Source organism: Sipha flava, unplaced genomic scaffold (assembly GCF_003268045.1).
Source record: "Sipha flava isolate LNK unplaced genomic scaffold, YSA_version1 23_pilon_pilon, whole genome shotgun sequence".
Classification (NCBI taxonomy): Eukaryota; Metazoa; Arthropoda; class Insecta; order Hemiptera; family Aphididae; genus Sipha; species Sipha flava.
This window is the reverse complement of record NW_020272884.1, coordinates 1,012,502-1,037,087: the sequence shown is the minus strand read 5'-3', so window position 1 is coordinate 1,037,087 and position 24,586 is coordinate 1,012,502. Positions and strand designations below refer to the sequence as shown.

At 31.2% G+C, this 24,586-nt stretch overlaps 1 protein-coding gene and 1 non-coding gene across 3 annotated transcripts in view; one reads left to right on the top strand and one right to left on the bottom strand.

Moving 5' to 3' along the window:
• Window positions 1-24,586, top strand: part of LOC112684014 (nucleolysin TIAR-like) — a 373,865-nt gene that overhangs the window by 35,608 nt on the left and 313,671 nt on the right. The gene's annotated exons all lie outside the window — the stretch shown is intronic.
• LOC112684064 lies at window positions 889-995 on the bottom strand. Its single transcript, XR_003148648.1, has one exon. It is a non-coding gene; the product is annotated as a U6 spliceosomal RNA (small nuclear RNA).

Here is a 24,586-nt window from a genome sequence, read left to right as displayed (position 1 = left end):
AAACGAATATTAACACCGTCATTATTGATTATTCATATTTTGATGTATTTTTTATTCTTTACTAACTTCTAATATCATCAAAAACTTCCCCCTACTTGATATTGAAAAACATCATCATGTTTCTTTAATTATTATGTCACAAAATCTATTGTGAATCGGTTTAACATTAATATCAAACAGACATGCAAGTCTATCATAATTATCGTAGGTACATAAACGAAATGACAATTAACTAATTGAATGTGATTTCATTGTAATTAAATACGGAATTTGGAACCATATAAACATCGGAAAACGTCGAAAAAATTTTGTGTTGAAAAATAATAATAACAACATGAAATATTGAAGTAAAACGGACAATCGTCTAGAAATCGTAATTTGATAATTGATTGTGTTATCCCACTGAATAATGTTGAGAAATTGAATAACACCAATCGTATAAAAAGTAATTAATTTGTGTAGATGTGTTTGCATTGTACCTACACGAAACGAATAAAGTAGCCATGGTTCACAAATGTTATCTCGGATTTAAAATAATTTTCGATAAACACACTGAACAACGAATGAATGATTAATAAGAGCATATGCAGCGATGGATACAAAGTGGATTATTGTTTCAATGCGGGAATTTCTCGAGGATAGCAGTAGTAAAATAGTATCTTATGCATCAAGTACTGTGGTGCACATAGTGCACGTACATACAAATTATCATAGCCGTGTACTTATCAGTAATTGCTGGAGATTATTGCCCGATTAACATCGTAATAGTGTATCCGAACGGTAATGCATTCAACCATGTACATATAGCCCGACGGATACATATTTGATAACAATATTTAAACGATGTACAACGTTTGCCATATTCAACCCAAACGAACCCAGTTAACCTAACCTGTCCTAACATTTTCTTTACGTGTCATCCTTGCTCAGTGGCCATGCTGAAGTTCTCTATATCATTTCGATTTTAGTACATATATTACTGCTGATTCAAGTACTAACATAACCTGACCTAACCCAACCAAATAAACAATTTTTTTTTTTTTCAATAAATGAACCCATAAGGAAACACTTGATATATTAATATCATTGCCAATTAGAAACATATAAAAATATAAAATTGCTCGACCCAGCATCAGTATCATAGGTCCCTTGTTAGATAAGTTATTTTCTCAATTGATAGGTATGTACATTGTACATTTTCATAAACAAAATAAATAGAAGCGTGTTTCTAACTTTGGAAATATTATTAACTTTTTACAAATTTAAATCTTCAGATTTAAAATTCATAAAATAGTTTAGGTAATATAATTTATTATTTTTTTAAAATTGAAATACTTCTTCAAATTTATTTGTTACTACAAGATATAAAGATGTTTGTCGAAAAAAAAACACTGAATTATATTTTCTAGTGTTTCACGTAACTATTCTGGTAAAATTAAAAAAATGTATATTAGGAATACTATCAGTGTCAATTTTTTTTTTTTTTAAGAAACTGCTTTGGAAATCTTTTGGAGCAAATTAACTTCCCCGACATGTTTTTATAGGAAAAATAAGAGAAACTGTAATTTTTTAACTATTGCATCAAGGTACGCTTCGCTCAGAATTTTATACAAAGATCTAGATTAATGAAAATATCAATGATTATCGCCTACAAAAACATCGATAAGCTTAAAATATTGTATTGAACGTGCACATTGATAAAGAAACACATGTAAAATCTTTTAATCGTAAAAAATGAATACATTAGACGGAAATTCATATAATTTTGTATTTATCCGTTTTGAAAGTTACATATATTGTAACTAATATCACGTGATACCTACATTTTTCTATTCGATATCATTATAAAACAGTCGAACTGCGTAATCAACCAATTCATTGGTGGAGTTTGATAATGTTTGATTTTATGAGACTAAAAGCGCGTGAACAATAATTTAATAGCGCGTAGAGATGTTAGCTAACTGAACATTATAAAAGCTTTACCATGCTATATATAATATATTACTGTCAGTCGCAAATATATTTTAAACTAATCGCTTTTAACGGCCGAAAATGCGATAAATAATACTAGTGCAAAACCCATAAATGATCAGGCCTTTACACATCCCTTCGAATGTTCACTGCTACCGCCGGCGCTGCAGTGAATTATACAAACATATTCTAATGGACCCTCGTGAAAAATGCTGTTCGACGATTTTCACGTGCTACAAAAAATAGATTCTGCGAGGTTTTAAGTCTGTATTTTCCTACGGACCGTTAAATATTACATATTAAACGTATAAAATGGCCGTGTATGTAGAATGGTTCAAGCATTCAAAAGAAAACCTAACTACACGCTGCATTGTCAAGTTAGATTAAACGGAATACGGAAATTATTATTCATTCAGTCACATTCCCTATAGTTAATGTTAGAAAATATATATTTATCCTTTGAGCTTATAACTAAAATACAGGTAGACTTAGATGATTTACTAACCTAATTTACTAATCAGCTAGATTTATTGTTAGAGTGATTAAAACTTAACTTTTTTCAACGGATTTTAAAACTACCAAGTTAGAATTATAACATTACTTATAATATCGTGTTGATTTCGATCGTATTTTAAATAGGAAAAATATAATACACATTCATAAAAACCTATGATAAAAACGTAAATTAAAATAATTCACATCTGATAAAATAATTAAAAAAAAGCATAGTTGTTTTTAAGCGATTCGGATGTTGAATAATATTTCAAATATTTCTGAACGTATTTTCCGATACGTAATTTTACTTTACATTATATAATACATACGCATTTAATAATTGATATCAGTGATAGTTAGTGTTTCGATGGAAAAGAATAAAATAAATGAATGCGCAATTTGTGTGTTTATACTTATACTCGAAATGAATAAATAAGACAATTCTTTTAGCCATTTAGTATCTGAGACATTAGTTACTGTCAGCTTTATTAGCATTTTAGACTCGCTAAAACGTTAATTTTCATTATGCTTGTCTTTTCACTGCATGTTTCATTATAATATATACATGCATTCAACGACGATAGTACTGACCTCACCCGTTTAGTCATATATACGTACAAAATATGTATATATATATATATTATGTATAAAATATACATGTATACGCACAGAGGTATACGTAGGAGGAGTTTAAGGAAATTCATTAATTTAATACTTTGTCGAATAGTTCACTTCACTTTGGTATTTCCCGACCCGAACGCGTTTCAAACTTGTGTATGATAAATCTAATTTCCAACTGAATAGGCTTACGGAACTGTTAGCGTTGAAATAAAGACGACCACTCGGTGGACGTGCGGGCGATCTCCGACCAAGTAGGCAATACAACATAGGCGCTTGGGTTTTCGAGTTTATGCACATAACAATAATAGTAATAATAATAATAATAAAAATTTGTTGAAGTACGTGTCAAATACGTGCGATCTTGGACACTTTCGAAGCGGACGAAAAAAATAATTATTTCCAATCAAAATCCCCGAGGGTAACTATCGTTCGGGCGCGCATTAGCGATTTGGTTTATTCCTTGTGCTGTATCTAACTCACACACACTCACATACATAATGATGCGAAAAATTACGGAAAGAACGCGTACTCGTGCGGGGTAGGACTCGGTCAATCTTTGGTCGTCCGCGAGCAATATGCACTGCATGAAGAGCGCTCGTCAAGGCTCGTCTCCGGAAAGTACGTGCATATGTTGAGTGAAAAAAGAAACCATCCCCCGTCGGTCCCGTGGTCCGTCGCCCGTTCACAATGGATTACGATAATCATTCTCGCACGCGCACAGGACCGAACAAGTGCATCGAACGCGGACGATAAAAGGCGGTATAGTCGAACGTACAAACGAACTCAGCAAGTCGTCCGGCGTTTTGTGTCGGCCAGAGATTATATTTCGTTAATGGCTTACCACGAAAATCAGACCAATTCGATGGAAAACGTTTTACAGCATTTTATCGCTTCAACAGGCACACGTTGGATCGGTTTTTTTCTTTGACGACATTTGAAGCCTCTACGTTGAATGTTTTCAACGGCTTTGATGTAGACGGTTTTCGCACTAAACCCGAACCCGCGCCATGTCATATCTTATCTCGGAATCTATTCTAACACCGAGCGCTACGTGCGTATAATTTATTCGGACATTAAGCTCTTCTTGCTTTAAGACCAACTGAGATGGGTTCTAGTTGTTAATATTATCTCCCATCCGTTCATTCGGCCCACCTTTGAACGTTTCGTTGTACAGATACTTCGACAAGATTCAATATTTTATACTCGAGTAATGTTTAATATTTTGTTAGAAGTTTTAATTCATAATATAGGACATACCTAATTTATTTTGTAATATTATTCACTAATAAAATTTTAATATTATTTTCATTTAAAAGCCAAGTGTTTGGTCACATAATACAATTTTTTTTTCGTCTTCTTCGATTTCAGATACACTGAAACTAGCTAATTTCTTTGATTCCAACCATCGCATACTTAGTTATCCGATCGCGAGACGTAGATCATACGTGCCCTCTAATACTGACCTACACAGCTGCTGCCGTCTCGACTATCGTTGTACGAAAATGTTAAAATTTTGGTTGTCCAAAAACGTGATGTCGTCAAATATTTTAAAAAAAAAACACGATGAGAAAATAATAGAGCCTTCAAACATGGTCGTAATGTTATTAAATTAAACGTTAAATGGTTTTATTGAAACCACTGAGACCTAATTCGCATATATGACTAACTGTAGCTCTATGCCAATACCCGTTCGTGATTCAGTATAATACAAGCGTTTTAATAATAGTTTGTTCTCTAAAATACGATTCTTGTAAACATTACAACGATACGGTCCGTGGGATTTTTTTTTTGTTCATCCGAAGCGATTAAATTTTAATGAAATCTACGGTGCTTACCCCAGATATTTTCGGATTAAAATTTTGGAGCAAAAACATAGGGTTCGAGGACTTAACGATATCGATGAAGTGAATTGGTATCAAATATTTCATTTTTAAGCGAACGATAGAGGGAAAAGTAAGAAAAAAATAGGTTTCGTAAAATCAAAACCCGTATACGCATATTATAGTAGATACCTATTTTATTTTTTTTTTTTTCAAGTTCTGAATATTTTTCGTCTGTAATAAAGTTTTAATGAATGTAGAAAAAAATGACTTAAAGTTATACAGTAATACTTCTTGAAAGACATTTTTTATTTTTTTTTTTTAATGGAAGCGAAAATAACGTATTACAATATGTATAAAACTAGGAATTTATTTTCATAATTTTGTCTGTCACCGTAAAAAAAATTTTTTTTTTAAGAAACCGAAGAGCCATAGGAAAAGTTGTATTTATCGTTTGTTGAATTAATAATTTTTTAACGTATCGTATTAAATCATATCATTCGGGCAATAGTAAATATGATTGCAAATCAATTACATTGTCATCACCAATATAGTTTAACTATTTTACGAAGCAGAAAAATCAAACCAATAACTTTTACGCACGTGTTTTCTCGTGTAAACAGTAAACTGTCAATGGATTGCAATAGTATATAGTATAACATTATTGCAAGATGAATAATTCATTTGGGTTCCTTGAAAGTTTCACACATGATATGTGTCAATAAAATATGTTCAAAATCCAAAATGTTCCTATACATTTTTAAGTAAATTGATATCTACGAAAGTATAATAAATATAGTATGCATAGTATGAATAATATAATATAATAATATACAAGGTACAAAGTGTATCGCTGAATTTATTGTGTTTGGAATGTTACATGAATTTAAAATTCGGAGTGAAAAATAAAAATAAAAATTACCATCTTGTCGTACGCACTTTCAAACATGTTTACAAATGTAAATATTTGAAATCAAACCATTATGAACGTATTCACGGTGCCAAATTTTTGAGTTTATTATTCTCCGTGATGCAGTATTATTTCTTACTCTTACTTCTTTACATGAAGAATAACGAATGTATGTACAAACGAACTTCGTGCAAATATAGAAATTATTTAAGAACGGATATTCACGGTTCACGCAATTCCTACGGCGAAAAATATTTGTGATTAAACTTGTATTTTACTATTAAGCTATATCGTGATTCTGGTTGAAAACAAATTAAACATATTGTAAAGTGTGCTTATGTAATTATTCTTATTAATTTGCATATATTTTCACTCACAATATATATTATAAAAATATATATGAACAATAAATTGGTTAACGGAGATGAACTTGTTTGACTAGAACGTTAAAGATATGCACCATTTGACGGTGGAACTTTTAGCATAATTTTAATATTTTTCCAACTAGATACCCGACGATCGCCGAGAGTGCTGAGATTTATTCTTAAAATAAGGGTCAAAAGCAACCATGCTAATATGAAAAATGATAGTAATTATTTTCTTGAACTATATTAAAATTATGTTATTTTAATCTTAATTTTGAAATATTATTGACATGATACAATAGAATCAAGTATGACCCCTATAGTTTTCGTCTCTTGATCAAAATCGAACGTATATAAATTTAAATAATAAAAAGTAAAATAAGTTGGTGAAAATAGTACATAGTTAATAATCGTATATTGATATATAAATTAATAAGCAAATAATTTATGTATTGAAATAAATATGTAAATAAATAAATAAATGCTTATTCTGGAGTAATGTTATATTTTTAAATTACGACCGGTTTCGAATTCATCGTTAGTTATATGTAAATTCAATAAAATTGCGACTCTATTATAATAATAGTGTAGTAAGTCCGTCGAAATAAATCAACTCCAATAAATTAAATGAAAACTCAACGTTGACGTATTTATTACAGTATAATATTTTAATTATTTGAACAAGAGAAAAGTTTGACCGTTGTTCTCCAAATACGGATCATCTCTAGTCGTACAAGTAACAAGTGAAAAATTGAGACCCCAGTAACAGATCAGTCCCTTTTATAAACCACTATCTTTATACTAGATCAGGACAATTTTGTAATTTTAGATTAATTATGTCGTGCGATTAATCTATGGTTTATAATCTATAGAGATCTTTCTAATCATTGTATACAATTTACGTACAAAATTTACATAATTTAGAAATACATATATCATGTGATACTACATTAGTAATTATAATAATATAAAATTTACTCAATAATTTAATATTTAAAAACTAGATTAATATATACATTGGCAATATAATAATACTCCAAGATAAGCATTTATTTATTTTTTTATTTATTTTATTATTTATATACGTAAACTATTCGTTTATTTATTTAGATATTAAACATAAATACTCTGAACAATTGAATGTGTTGGTTAACAATCACATTCAAGAATACAATTATAATCCGATAATATTGGTTTTGAAAAATTATAAAAACTAATAAAATTTGTAGATTTGAATCGTAGAATCGATTCTCATTTCAATATTATGTTGTTTAGAACAACATTGTACATTTTTTCCGGATACCCAATCATGAGCCAGACCAACACTGGGTACTATATATAAGTTTAGGCCGCTGTATTAATAATAGTTATTGAAACTTCTCAAGTCTATTACAGCCAATGCTGTATAATATCATGTACAAATAATAATGAGTTTCACATATGTACTTTATCTGGCTGCGAGAAGAGTTCCGATTTAGTTTCACGATGGAAGCGATGGTATAAAATAATAATATTTGGACTACGGAGACTACAAAAATTTGACGTATGCAATAATATTGTATTGGTATAAGAAAAGTTTATATATACTCGCTCGTTGTGCGGGTGCGCTGAACAATAATTTTTCACCGACTCGTAGATACTAAATTCATAGAATCCCAATAAAATGCAGGTATATTTTTCTTTATATACCAAGAATTAAAAATTGAAGGGAAAACAAAAATTTTATAAGTGATATATAAAACATAATTTATGTATTCTTGAGTGCTTTCTTAAACAAATGTGATTCGAGTTTTGAAGTTTGATAAAAATACAATACTGTAGCGAGTGTCTTACATTATTACATCGTTTTTTATTCTCTTCAACGATCGCTACGCCAGTACCTATCAACGCCTAAAAAAAAAACATCGAAAAGATGCAAAATACATTTCAACCACAGCTCTGTGGTTGAAATGTGGTGTTCTGTGGTGTTCAACCACAGCTCTCAACCAGCTCTGCATCATCGACCAAAAATCAGCAACAAACCGACCGAGCTGTACAAAAAAAAAAAAAATAAATAAAAATAAAAAACCAACGGTTAATTATAATATTTCTCGTCCCGTGTTGTGGAATAAATTATAGTTGCCGATCCCCTCACCGACGTTTTTACATCGGCGACCCAACGGAAATGAACAAATCGCAATTGATTATTATTGCTATTATTATTTTTGCTGTTGTAAACGCCATTGTAAAGGATAAAATAATCATCGATCCCGATAGGAGTTTTTTTTTTCTCGCAACGAGGAAATAATTAATTATTCGAAATCGATACGAAAATAAACTGACGTAACGTTTCATTGGAAACGCCTGTTCTGTTATTCCGTTCTTACAACATCAAAACAAAATCAAAAGTTATCTGAATAAATAAGTAATCGTTTTCAATATAATATAAATATTTAAAAATGATTTTCTGAAGAGTTATTTCAAAATTATTGTTCACTATTGGTTCAACTGGACAAATAAATATTACTGGAGTTTAGTTTTTGTAAATAATACCAGTAATATACCAAATAAAAACGATTGACCGAGCTACAAATTAAAATACAGAGTTTAATTGTTTTCGTTCGGTTAATTTTGAATACTTTCAATAATCCGAATGCAAACCGATGTAAAATTAGTGTACGACATTTTTCATAAAAAAAAAAAAAAAAAAAAAAAAAGAAATTCTCGAATGAAGTAATAACTGTAAATGTTGAAACTTTTATATTTTCATGTCTCTCAAGGTTATCATAGTAATGTTATTAATTTCATCTTTATCAGATAATTTATATTAACTTTTATACTTATATATGAGAACCAATAGTATAGTCTATGTTTGTTTAGATTAACTTTTATTTGATTGCACTCGACATCGTGCGTCCAAACAGTGGTACAAGTAGGTAACAAGTAGGTCTTGTTATTGTGCGTTGTCGAAACAAACGTTGCGTAAACAAACGTTCAGACTCAATTCTCCACACCCATGACAACCATCACCACCCCTCACCCTTACATTGTGTGTCTGGGTCCGCTTCACCCCGATTGAACCGCAAACGGAAACCGGATTAATTAAAGAAAAACATCGGCTACGGGCCAATATAAATCGTGTTTACTCGCGTTCTCGATGTTTTTATATTAACTTACAGTTCCTTGTCCACGAATGTGGTCACCGGCAGATAGGGTATGCGCTCGAGTGACGGGATTGGAACCCGATGGAGCACGGTTGCAATCAAACAATAAGAACCGAAAAAAAAAACCCAAAAACCACACGATTGAGCACGAAAATGGATGCGACGTTGCCGCTTTGTACAGTAGAATATTATTCGGTGCATTGTATTACTGTGCATTCAAGATTTTTTTTATAATTACTATGTAATTCAATTTTAGATTTTTAACAATTATTTCATAATTTAAAATTTTTACGGCTCAGGTTTCCTAAAAGAAATCTCTCTAATGAAAAAACGACAAGACACCATTTTTTTCGCATTTTTTTATGTTGTTGGTGTATAGAGCTCGGTGCATCCATATTACTATTACAAAATAAAATATATTTGAGTATAATTATTTATAATTAAAAATATTTTATTGAATTGTAATCACATGTTATAATTACGTTTTTTTTTCTAAAAAATAGCACTCATACAATTGTCATGAAAAAGGTAAAAATTAAATTTTCTCCCCTAAATACTTATTTTCAACTTTCAATAAGTATTTAAGTAGATTGTCAGTATTTTTTAATTCAGAGTACTCATGATAAGCCTTTATAGCGGTATTTTTAACGCACGGTAAAGTCAAGGTGCACGTGACTGTTTTCGAAATATCGCGCCATAATTTTAATGCGCGACACTCGTGTGTTGTGCTCTATTCATTTTAATGTACTTAAATAAAATGCGCAGTAAAATTACGGTGCAGTAAAAATGTCGCGCGATGAAATAATGCTGGTGTGTTACCAGCCTAATAGTTAGTTTTCAATCTGACAACGTTGTATACAATATTTTTATTTTTTTACCGTGCTCAATCGGGTCGTCAAAAAGGTCGGCTGATAACGACCGTGCTCAATCGGGTATCATCGAGCGACGGCCGCGGTGAACATGAAGGACGCGGAGAAGCATAAACTAGGGTGATCAGACGTCCTGTTTAAAACGGGATTGTCCCTTTTTTGATCATGTCCCGTTGTCCTGACAAACTTCGAATGGGACGCATTTTATCCCGTTTTTAGAAGATTGTCCCGTTTTAATCCCGTTATTGCCATATTATTTATTAAATAAGTTATTAATGCTTGTAAATAAAATATCTATGTATGAAAAAATATAACAGTTTTACTCATATATTTAAAATGTGAAACCAAAGTTAAAAATAACAGATAAAAATTTTCATGGAAAGAGCATCAAGTCCCGATGTCGACGAACTATAAAATTACCGATTTAATAATTTAATAATAATTAAAATAAATTTATTATTTATGTTATTTTACTAAAAAAGGTTAAAGTAAAAATAAAATAATTGTTTATAATATGACAGATATTTGGATTTTAACTCTCGATATTTGTGTGCATATGTGAATGTATATGGATGAGGTTTTTTATTTGGAGGGGGAATTAACAGCTGTCCCGTTTTTTATTTTCTTAATATGATCATCCTAGCCTAAACGAAATTGTGACTTCTGTAACACTAACCGGAGCCGTTACCGATGGAAGAACCCGATCGCGGAAAGAAAACGGAGAAAAGACGTCGAACAAAAATAATCGAATCAAACGTAGCTTATTTAATTAGAGTGGCCTACACCGGATTTTACTATCCGACCGTGAAATAAAACAGAATTATTTTTTTTATTTTTACTTCTTGTGTACTATATAACTTTCTCGTTCCCTATCGGTGTCTGACTTTTGCTCTAACCATTTCCGTTGGTGATATTAGCGTGACTTCGTGCAGTAAAATCTGGTATTATTGCTGTCGAATTTTTATGTCCTCGGGATGTTTGTATATTTGCATTCGGCGTAACCAAATGAAAAAAAAAAACAAAATAAAAAAAGGTTAAAAAAATATATATAAAGAAGCTATTATTATTTCGACGTATGTAAATCCAATGCCATACACAAAACGAAGAAAAAAACAAATAATAACGATTTCAGATTACGATCGTCTGCAATTCTCGCCAAACCTCCAGGCTGCAATTATTTCTATTCGAATCACGGAAGGTTCAGTGAATATTGTTCTGCAGTGTTTATCAACACGCCTTCTGAAATGTAAAATATTTCGTATTCCCTTTTCCGCTTACGGAAGATATAAAATTTCAGGGTTGTATTTTCGGTTCGGCTAATTTGCTTCATTGTTTGAATTATTTTGAAAATATCGAAGGAATTGGTTAGTATAGTTGCTATTGGTATGTATGAGATGAATAAGAAATCCCTCCGATTAATAATCAAACAAAAAATCGCATTAAATAAAAGAAAAGTTTCGTCAGCAGGAATGTATTAATTTCTTTTTCTTTTTTGAAACTTTTCAACTCAATTATTTTCGACATACGTTTTCTCCCTCGGTATGACGTAGCGTTGCCCGACATCGTCATGTGAGCCTGCATTGAATGTTCTACTATGGTAATGGATCGTTTTCGTGAAACAAAAATTAAACTTAAGCTGATACACCAACATAAGATCATATTATCCGATATATTAAATGCCATAAAATATTTTTTGATAATACAATTTGAGTACAATAATTAATAGTTATAGTATAAAGTGTAATAATATGGCTGTGTTCGTTTAAGGGTTTAATATTCGAAGCACATACAAACAACCAAAAATCACATTTTCTAATTTATATCCATCAATCAAAATAATTTTCCATGGAAGTAAACATAATTATATTTGTAAGGAATCAATAACGCGTGATTGTACATATAATCGATATTTTTGATGGACTATAGTTTATTATAAATACTTCCATCCTTACTCTAATTAATGTGTAACATATTATAATATCTAGTAAAAGGTGATAATCTCCGAAAATGACATACATGTTCTTCTAAAATATAAATTTCGAAACATTTAGTTTTATTCGGTGTTAAGTAATTATAACGTACATTGATTGATTGGTGTTGTTATAGTTTGTTACTCTTAGTGTTGGTGATAATATAGCTTTTAACTACATAATATTCATTAAAACGTCTCTATTGAAGTAGAAACAACATATTACTATTTTCAATCTCTTAACGCAAAAAAGAAAATTATAACACGTTATGTTAATATTTTGTCATTATGATAAATTTAATAATAAATTTTAAATATTTTCAAAAACTATGTATAAAAAAAAAAAAAAAAACTTTGGAAAGTTTATTTTTAATTTTCAGAACTTTTACTTACTGAATAAAAATTAAATAAAAATACTATATTTGGTAAATATACCTCTGGACCAATTAATGTAATACAAAAAATGTATTCAAAAGTTAATTGATTATAGTATGTACAGTATTTTACATAAATAAAAGTTCTGTAAATGTGATTATATCTATCATTGCTTTCATCAGCTTGAAATTGAATCAAATAACAGTACGAAAATAACAGCGAGAGCTCTTATCTAAATTAAATATTTGATTTTTATTATATTCCGTGGACTTGTATGAAACGTGGGTTAGTGTGAGTATAATAATAATGTATATAGACGAAGAATTATTTTTGATTTTCTGCAAATAAGTGTATTTCCTTGAGATACTGCAATTTAATGCAGCAAGACGTATGGAATTTAAACACCGCTTTCAGGTTGTTATTGATTCTATGTAAATCGAGTGTGGACGACAAAAATATCAATAAAATATCATTAATACCATGGGGAATGAGTGAAAAACGCGATTGTGGTGCATTTAAAAAAATAAATAAATAAAAAAAATACGATACACAGACACATAGATCGGGAAAAATATTTAACCTGGTAACGGAGATGAGCACAGAATTATTTTGTTTACATTTAATAGTCCTTCACGTCTGAGTACCAATTATTCAGTATACAAATATAACTCGTTTGATCACTTAAAACTTTATAAAAATTATACTCAAAATATTATATAGATTATTATTTATCAATACATAATTATTTTAAAATTAAATCGAATGTTAGGTACTTAAAAAATTATATCCAGTACTGTTTATTTACAAATTTTTTGAATGTTTCAATTTTCCGAAAATGACAAATATTTGTTGATATTTATTTATTGTAAATAAGAGCGATAATAATAATTATAGATGCGTTCATGTATGGCATATCATGCAAGTAATTGTTTAATTATATAGGCGATGTATGCTAACTATTATCTAATATATTTTATAGAATAGTGTATAGTATACACTTGTATACTCTAGAAATATAATAATTTTTCATTGGTTAGTTTTACCGTTACGCGAGAATAAGATTTGAAAATATTAAATTTCTATATACAGACCTAATTTAAAATTATCCAGGAACACGATCCACGTAATACAGACTCACGGCAGAGTGAACCAAAGCCACCAGATAATTTCGAGAATACAACTATTTGTGCGACTAAAAAATTCTGACTACACCGCAGAGTATGACAGAGCACTCTATGGCAACCTCTTTATTATGTCACAATCGTTGGTTTTGACTTTTTGTACTACTAGGGTATAAAGCGTAACTGGTGGAGGAGAATCTAGTAAAATTCATGTGGTTTCAAATACTAATATCGGTAAATAGGAGCGGGAAGAAAGTGGGAGTGAAGTAGGTAAGGAGGGAGATAGAGAAAGAAAGAGGTGTTTAGAGAAAAAGAAAGAAAGAATGAATGCGTAAAATGGAAGGCGAATCTACCACCACCACCGACATAACTCGGCAAAAAGCTAATAAACTGGTGTAAAACTTGCATTCCCGAGCAAAACTTTTTCCAAAATGGGTTTTGTGATGCAGTCACCGGCGTACAACCACCGCGTTTAACTATTGAGTTTGTATGACTTTGAAGAAATTGAAACTAACGCTGTATAAGACGGCGAAAACGTGTGTTTTGACCGTTAACCGATAATTAACGATTTAGAAACCGGGTGGGAAACCGAACGTCCGGGGACCGAAATGTTTCGATTTCCGCTGCCCCGATTAGTTGGTTTGTCGGATTGTTTATTTTTCACAACTTTCCGCAAGTAAGAAACTCTACACCGAATGACTACAACTGGAAATTAAAATCTGAAAATGTTTATTTCTTATTTGTTTCAATTTTACAAAGTTTACCGACGAAGCCGTAACTACAATCGTAGCCACTGCTAACCATCACGATCGTAACGTTTAAAATTGAATTGTTTCAACCGCAATATCGATCAAATTATACTCGCATGACATCATCCAATGTTTTTAAAACGGTACGCGAATAGTTAACGCGCGTTGAACGTGAGTCGTATGAAACGTTTACAGTTACATTTGGCATATCGTCTCAACGTCAACGAAATCCATTTTCAAATGCAGCAGCCAATACTGTACATTCAATATGATGTACATTTGTGTGCAATAGCTGAAGACGAAGGGGAAAAATGTATCCAGTCAGCTTCGCTTTTGTGTTGCTCGCTAACCACGTGTATGCCATTAATAATTAGATCCATCCACGGTCTCGACGGTCGCAATAAATACTGAACCAGTGGTTTTCGGATATGCGTACATACATCAATCGCGCCGAATAAACAAATCGTATCGCGCCACAAGGTCCCCTCCCACCTGCAATGCACTCCATTTACAGGGCGATACGCGGTTCCAGGTAGAATCAGGTTGTACAATTTTCTGTAAGTATTCAAAATAATTCTCGAGTCCAATATACATACATGCATGTGCATAACATATAGTATAAATAAACTAATAATAAACTATAAATATAGTATGTAGTATATTATAATATACTCCACAACATAATTAACGTGACGCGATGATTTATAAAAACTACAAAAACTGGGTCTTTTATTTAATGATTACGTGTTAAAAATTAAAATCTGTTAATGCGGTATATTTTTTAGGATATTTGTGACTAGTGTTAATTTCGTACAACAAACTAAATATCAGAAAATAACGTGATGTGTTAACGAATGAACTATGCATTTTTATCAATTTATTATAGCTGTTGAATATTGAACTAATAATTAATAATTCTGATATAAAAAATAGGGCTGAAGGTGTTATAATATTATTTATGTTTTTTTTACTATCAGATACGTAATTAATATCAAAGAATATACTGAAATGAAACGATTGAATAAAAATAGCTGTACGATAGAAATATAAATCCTTAGAGATGTGTTTGATTGTTATGAAATCATATTCATTGTGACACTAAGAAACATTTTTTTTAATGAATATAAACATAAATTATTTTCAAATAAAATGCTTGTTGTATTTATACATAAATAAATAGTTATTATATAAATTAATTAATTAATTATTGCTTACCCTGGAGTATTATTTTAATTTTAATGTACATGATGTTTCTAATTTAAAACCGGCCAACATAAAAAGTACATTATAAATACATATAATAATATTCCAGGCTAAGCATTTATTTATTTATTTATTTATTTTTATGTATAGATCATTTATTTATATATTAATTTATACAATTATTTATTTATTGTTTCAATATAATGTTTGTGGTGATATTAAAATCAAATATCGCGGTCTAATGAATTAATCATTGAGTTGATCAAATTAAATATGTGAAACTATTAAATTATTATTATATATTAGAAAAAATGTGCTAGGAATTTGAAAAGCATAAATTATATCTGTATAAAGCAATGTAGCAATGCAAAATGATTGACATCGAGTATGGTTAAAAGTAAAACGGCTTAAGAAAATAATATGTGAATGTCACATATCATCTCATCGTAGTGGAGTGTATACAGAGATACAAGTCACTGAGGAAAAATTTAAGAGAGTTAAATTACGAGAACAAAACGAATGACTCTTGTGAAGACTAGAAAAAGTCTACGGCAGCGTATAGTAATATAGTAGTAATTCAAGAAAATTAAATTAGAAACCATATATCACACTAGAAAAACTATTATGTGTTTATGTACCAGTTTGGATAATGATCAATTTTATTCAACGCGATAAGAAGAAAGTAGAAAAAAAAGAAATGTCCCAAAGTACATTTAAAGATCATATAGGATAGCTTTCTATTTCATTCGAATCCTTAATATTACTCACGTATAGATGGTAAAATACCTCTGTAATGCGAAATTTTGGGATAAAAAAATACAAATAATAATAAAAAACAAGTCTACAATTCCAGGTTTATTATATTATGTTTTGAATCGTTTACGTGACTATTCCGAAGTCTATAGCCCAAATGACTTGGCTGTAAAATCATATTATCTAAATTCAATATTGCCGAACATTGCTGAAAGTCTACGCTCTTTAGTCGATATGGATACCATGTGTGTGTGTGTGTTTGCATGTCAAAATCGGTGGGACGGCATAAGTAGTATATTATACAATATTCGCGATCAATACATTGGCTTGAAAAATGAGGATATATTTTGTTAAATTTTAAAACTATAACAGAACGTAGGTTTTAACGGGTAAAAATATTTCTTTAACCCGAGTTTTAATAATTAATCGGTATACGCAATGTGTATAATTTACAGTCTCTAATTATGATTCAGTTAAAATTATTCAATCGGTCTACTTATATAATATTATAATGGTTATTTGTATACATAAATATTAAGCATGCACAGTGTTTTTTGAACATATTTATTTCCTTTAAAAATTATGGTGTTAACATTCTACTTTTAAAATTACGTTTTAATACTAAAAAAAAGAAAAAAAGCGATTTATCTAGATTATTATGGAATATAATACGCACACGCGCACAAACATATCGTATAAATTATTTTCTACTCTAAAAGTGGTTTTTGTTGAAATATTAATGCAGATACTTCAAAAGCGCACGAAAAAATCACGAAGTGCACGTGCATGGAAAATGACCAAAGATATATTGTTATAATGCATGAGTGATTAAAATATTTCCACGGAAAATTTTACGGGTGATAGGATAAAAATTTAAAACCAACAAGTCAGAGCTAAAATGGTAAATAAAATATTGTACCATCGTGCCGTGCCTCGAAATCGTTCGTAAATGGCAAAAATTGTTGAACGCGAATACGTTATAATATTTGTTCAATAGAATCGATATGAAAACCTTCGCCGATATTATATTAGTTGCTTTTACTGTGTGCCTATAGTAAACAACCAACTATAATAGTGTGCGAAAAGTAATAACTCAAACATTACCGTTAAATGAACACACAGAGCTCAGCGCGTGTGTGTCGTCCAACACAATGTTACATATGCACTTCCAGCTACCCGTCAAAATTTCTGATGTTTCGCCGAAAGATTTTACGATGATTTGTGGACATTCTGTTTTACGAGTATTTATAGAACACGATATTTTTTTCGGTCAGTAAAAAGAAAAAGGTTAAAAAGTTTCATATAACACACCTGTATATATAGATTTGAAATTGAAAAGAGATTGTATTTTGGACAGCGGGTTTATTGAATTTCTCAACAGTTGACAAAAAAAAAAAAAAAAACCCGACGAATAAAAGTAGGCAACTCGCCAAAGTTTAAAACTTTCTTTGACTACTTCCCAGAAATATTTCAGAACTGTTTTTGGAGTACGACAGTTGCAGTCATGCTCAAATTAAAAATAATAACATAGCGCAATATTATATGCTATATACCTCGTCGACTATTCGACTGGCTTCGAGTAATATGAAATTCAAAGTATTTTCGTAGTCTAACTCATGCTTATATAGACCAGTACGTATCCTTTACTTCCGAGTGTGATCTGATCTGTGACAGGTAAAGTCCTAAAGAAGTCACGCTGTCCATCATCGTCACGTCGGGTCGTGTATAACTGACACGCTTCGGCACTTGCTAAATCGGCGATCACTTCGCATCGTGATTCCGTTACAAGAGTGTCGGTAATTGCATGATAATGTTTCGCGTGATTCACATCGGTCGATCGAATTTCCAAGAAATAGTGAACAATAGAAAAAAAAACTCACTAGTATAATTTCGGTACATTGATTTGGATTCAAAATATTTCTCTTTCAAACGAGTTTCTATAGTAAAATGTGTCAAAGTACTCGTATTTGACCCAGTGGAGTAACAGTGTGAATTATAAAACCATATAAAAATGTATATCCATGATGAACCAGATACGGTTGTGTTATATACGTGGAGATTTTTAAGTGAAAAACTATGCGAAGGTACGGGTTTTGAATTTGCATCCCAACACGCCGAGAGTTGACGCGCAATCACCGCGGATTCATTTGGGTTTTCATACCTATGTAGTGAAACGTATCTGCGTCGTATGGCTGAAAAGATATAACACACCAAATCAAACCTAACATCTTTAAGATTAGTTTTATACTATTTACTTAGATTTTAAAAATTCAAATCCATTAAAATTAAACTAAATTATAAAAAAATCTTTCGTCCCTTACTTACTCCCCATCCACACCAGTTAACGGACAAATCTAGCCTTTTTATTCCCAAGTTTCTCTTGTCATTAATATTATAAATGACAATTAATATAAAATTATTTTTTTTATATGTACTAAGAGTTTAAGATTTCTAACTTTATTGTTTGTACAATCCTATGAAAATATTTATTTGCGTTTGAAAGTATGCCGTTTGATGCACAACATACATGATATTTAAAAGATTCGATTAAAACTATGGTACACGTACTCCTAGGGGGTACGAATCTGACTAACAAACTTTTAAATTTAAATAGTGGAAAAAACTCCAAAATTCAAGTTAACATTTGCGAATTTCAGGCTAAAAATGATACTGTAACTAACCGTTTAATTCATCATTGATTAAACGCGTCTGCTATTATACGAAGTACACAGTCGAATATATTAAAATTATATTGGCACGATATTAAGCTATGCTAGGGTTGCCAATTGTACTACATTGAACAGGACTTTCCAACATTTGTTTGATTTTTCCTTCGTTCAACAATGCTATAAACTTTTTATATGACTATTCTTGTTTTACAAAAATACCTATTTATATTTAATTATTATTATTCTTTTAATTTTATCAATTTATTATTTAATTAAGGTGTTAAACATTTAAATGTCATAATTAATAAGCTAATTTAATAAAATGTAATAGATGTTTTTATTAGTTATCATTATAAAAGTATATACTGTCGGTTGCAGTATTTTTTACTAAACTATGCAATGCAGTAGCTATTAGGGGATTTCCCCCTCCACTATAAGCCGTATTATTTATACATATAATCAGTAAAAATAATCATCATGGTGGTCTTTTTATTTTTTATTTTGCAATATGTGTGTGTCTTTAATTTTTTTATATATATTTTAGTCTACTAAGAAGGGATACAAAAAATGTATTGGTGAAAAGGGGTACAGTGTTTATAAAAGTTTGAGAATCCCTGGATTAAAAGATTACGTTCATTTTCGTTTCCGCTGTTCTGGATGGTCTTAACTGTGATCATGGGAGAATTGCATTTTTTTGTTAACATTTTTACAAAAATAATTTTAACAAAAAATGTGTAAACGAGAACTATACAACTTAAACAAGAGGCTATAGTTGACCGTATCGTTAAAAAAAGAAAATTTCGTTATTTTTAGTATCCCTTTTTGTACAAGCCGTCGACAATCGCTACGACACAATTCGCCGAAACCAATCCAGAGTACGACTCCAATGTGTGCTTTCAGCATGATCTACGTTTTTTCTAAACAAGAATTCTCGCTCTCTCCAGTCATTGTTGTTTCCGTGCACAGTTCGTTGATATCAAATAGAAAGGTACACACGTATGTAACGATCATACAGTGATTTAGAAAAAATGCAACTGCATGTCATATCGAAATATATACGATAACATTTTTCGGCTTCGTCATTGTTCTTCCACCGAAATCCCGTTTTCACTTTACTCTCTTTTTCTCTCTCTTTCTCTTCCTCGCTTTTTCCTTTACTTCTGTGCTGCTACCTCGGTGTTGCTTGTGCAATGACTCGATCATGGTGTTAAATAACGGTGCAAATTATTAGCGCCAGCGGTACGGTATTATCGTGTCAAAAATCACCCGATGTGATAGCGGTGGAGGTCGAATAAAACGGTCTGCTAATAGCATATTACCCCGGCAAATGGATTACGGCGAACTTTCCGGTCGTTAATAAAGATACCAGTCGAAAACAAATGGCTGTGATTTACCCGCTTGTACACGTTATTAAAGGCACTTTTGGCTGCCGCTGCCGACGCTCGGATTTATCGACGTAATAACACACCGTCGCCGTTACCACCCCTACCACGACACCGTAGAGAGAAAGAGCAATCCAACACAAATATTTCATATCATATTTTTGTTGTTTTTGACGTCACTAGTTGTTACATCGGGGCACGCAAATATCTCTTGGGTTATTTGTTCAACAATGACGTTGGACATTTTTTTAATAATTTTTTCTATGATAAAAATCACGATTTGAAAATCCGATCCAATCACAGATATCGCAATACGAAAGAAAATTAAAGATGAATCGTATTTCAAACATATGAATTTTCAATTATCTATAGAGTTTTTCCGTTACAGAAAAAAATTGAAAGAAATCTTAGATGTAATGTAAAATTTCAACCAGCCAACGTTTAAATATTTAACTTCAATAAGCTGTTTTATGTTATTGTACTTAGTTAATTTGTGTCTGATAATGGTAGGATTTTCGTGATGTTGATTATGTTACTGTAAATTTATTTATTTACTTTTTTAAATAATAAAATATATAGAATTTAACGAAAATTATAAAAGACATAAGATGCCGATGTGTTGAAATTCTGTTGAAATAAAACGGTTGTACAAGTTTACATAGTTATTCTTACAAGGCATGATCGTTTTTCAGAACAGTATTGTTTCAAATAATTGAAAATAATTTTGAAAACTTTTAGAACATTTTTTCTCAACCAACGGTTTGGATTTACTTATCCGATCTTCTAGAAAATTTTTTAATAATTCACCGGACCATGATCAACACCGAGATGCGTTTTCACTGTCAGACAATCGTGATGATCGGAAACCTGCAACTGCAGGTTGTCACTACAATCGTATAGATTTATGGATCATTAATATTGGATTCTGTATGACTCACATATTTTGTAAAGAATAAATGGCACAACATTCGATTTTATCTTTACATCCATAAAATAATATGTTTTAGTAGTACACCAATCTATGTGATTAACTATCAATTAATATACAAATTAATTATTAATTAATTTTACAAACATACATTTGTGGGATGTTGAGAGCAGGGCCAGTACTAACAAATACTCATGGTGAAAAGTGGGTTATATATAAACCAATTTGCCAACTCTGTACTTTCTGAAACAAAATGCTACAATACTAATATTACTTAATTTTTTCTTGATTGCTGATTATATAAATAGATCATTCAGAGGGGTTTTTCACCCCCACGACACCCTAATGCCGTCCCTGGGTGAGAGGGGAAGTAAATCATGAAACGTACAATGTATATCAATATGGTTTGTGATTAATCTGACCCTTTACGTAAAAAAATTATAGCATGCTATACCCCGGAAGGCCTAACCACGCGTATAATTGAAATCGTCGTGAAAGCAACGTGCAGCAGAATTTTTGTATAAACCGTGGTTCATGGCAGTTGAATTACCTGAAGGGACACTATATAGCTTATTTTGTTTTCATTTTCAAATGTCCACTATGGGAGAACCATGGTTTTGTCAACATTTTTTACATTTTTTTTTTTTTTTTTTTTTTCATTGCAGTACACTCATTATAATCAAGTATAATTGCATATTTGCATGTCAAAACAATAGTGCATACTGCATGTGTAGCATGTAAAATTGATTGACGTATGTATATGAAACTTGCAACAACGACTATATTGCATTATTAAACTGGATTTTATTTTATTCTCGTCCACTGTTTATTTGAATATACAATTAATACATAACATAAATAAAAACATACTTAACCTAATACGTAAGAATAATTTTGGTTTATTTCTCCAATCCGTGTCCACTGAAATACGTAGTGCAAATGGTTGAATTAAAAAAAACCCATATCAGTTAATAAATATATGCATACTAACTGGTCGATTTTAATATACAGTGTATACGGATAAACGCATTTGTTTCACATTCGAGACGGAAATATTTATTAATTAAACCTAAAACGGTTAAAAATGCAATGTGTAATACTACGCGTGAGTCGGTCGCACAGAATTTTTATACATAAAATATGTCACGTTACAAGATTTTTCACATAAAAGACAACTGGAGAAAACGACTACACCCAATAGCAAAGTTTAAGGAGTTGTGCACAAAGACGCTTACTGTACGCCAAAATTCGAAGAAAACTCACTAGTATATGATTGTTAAAACTGCTTTTCAGGTGTTAAACCGTCCCGGTACGATGCAGCTCATGTGTTTCTTTCATTGTGTTTGAACTGACAGTGATACTATTACATAGACATTGGGTGAAGGGTTAAAAAGCTTTTTGACACGGAAAAACAGGTCATAGACTGAATAAGTACTCTATCGTCAATGTCGGGGATATTAAGAATTTCGTAATTAAACACCTTTCTTTAGAAACAGAGGAAAATAACAGCGTGTCCTGAATTACAAAATGAACATTATACACTTGGATTGGGTTTAAATAAAAAAACTAATAAAAATGGTCTGCTTATTTCGAGATGGTGAAATGAAAAAATAATATATACTGTTAGATTACAAATTGATATTTTTGAATGTATTATAAGAATATTTGATTTTTTTTTCTCAAACAATATGAATATATTTTTTCATTATAAAAAATTCTCGAAGTTAGCGAGCACACTAATGAAATTTCCAATAAAACATTTTCACAAGAAAAATAAAATTTAATAACCAACTTGCTACGTTAATAAAAATGAATAAAAATGTACATTTGTAATTCATGAAATAAATTGTACGCGATAATTGTTTTTAAGTATCTCGAAAAGTGCGACGTCGTGGCAGATTTTTATAACAAACCGCGGGTGAACACATTATATAACACAAAAGCTTTTGTACGTTATTGTTCCAAGTCGAATAAAACATACGTACGCAATCCCATTTAACGGAAAAATAGTGTACTTTTGTTTTATATGCCCTCCTCCTCACTGCCAACCTGCGAATCAATAAAACATCGAGAGAGTATCTCGTCGCTTGTGTTTTATAAAAATATATTACGTGCTCTCGAGCCCGGAATCATTTGTTATCGAAAAGCTTTTCCTCCGCAGACGGCCCAAAAAGTGTCACAGCTAGTAGTGGAGTAGCAAGAGAGACGAGAGGCACGTACACACCCGTGGGGAAAACGTTTTAAAATATTCCGCTCGTCAAGGATTTAGTCCTTCATGGGAGTGAAACACAAAACTGATCTAAGATAAACGAACGGTTAGGCGTTACGAGCCCTTTGAAATCTAACACTCCTATGCGTGCATATTATACGAGTAGTACCGACGTAATGTACACACATACACACACACGGAGTACGTACGGTCAGACGAAGTATTGTGACTTATACGGCGGCAAAGTAACGCGATCGTAATGTCAATTATCATTTTGATGAGAAACGGTGTTGGTTTCAAGACAGCCAGGTAAAATGGAAACGAAAAATCCGACTGAGGACGTCTCCAGTCGTAACGATATCAAACGTATGTTCGCGTTACCATTTTTCAGCATTCTCGTTCCATGCACAACGATATTTTTATATTTACGTGCAACGGCTACCTAGAAGTATCTTACATTATTGAAGTATTAATCAAATTGCTGTTTTGTTGATCCACGGTGTCTGCTCGTATCCATCAATAACGCTGTGTTAGAGTTAAATATGTTAACTATGTTTACAGTAGTGCTGCACAGCCAGTTATGTATTGTATTCGTTCGGTCGCAAGCAGACTTAATATAAAATCGTTAGTTAAATCGAATCATCCCGTATTGAATGCGTCAATTGTTAAAAAAACAATCTCAGAAAGAGAGACATTTTACGTCTTACAAAACGATTTCAATAATTATTCGTAATTTTCGTTTCACTTACACAAATCGTTTTAAACACATACGATCACATACTAATAATATGGACTAATTGACGTTAAAAATTAGTATGTTATACTTTTTCGTTTAATCATTTGATTGTACCCTCTGCAATATTGTGGACAATTTAGAAGCTTTCTAGAACGTCCAGTTCGAGGTAAGAGCAAATAACCACACGTAAAATCCGCACTAGTACTACATGCCAACTAGTATGTGTTTTAATGTGGGTGTGTTTGTGTGTTTGTGTGTGTGTGTGTGTGTGTGTGTGTGTGTGTGTGTGTGTGTGTGT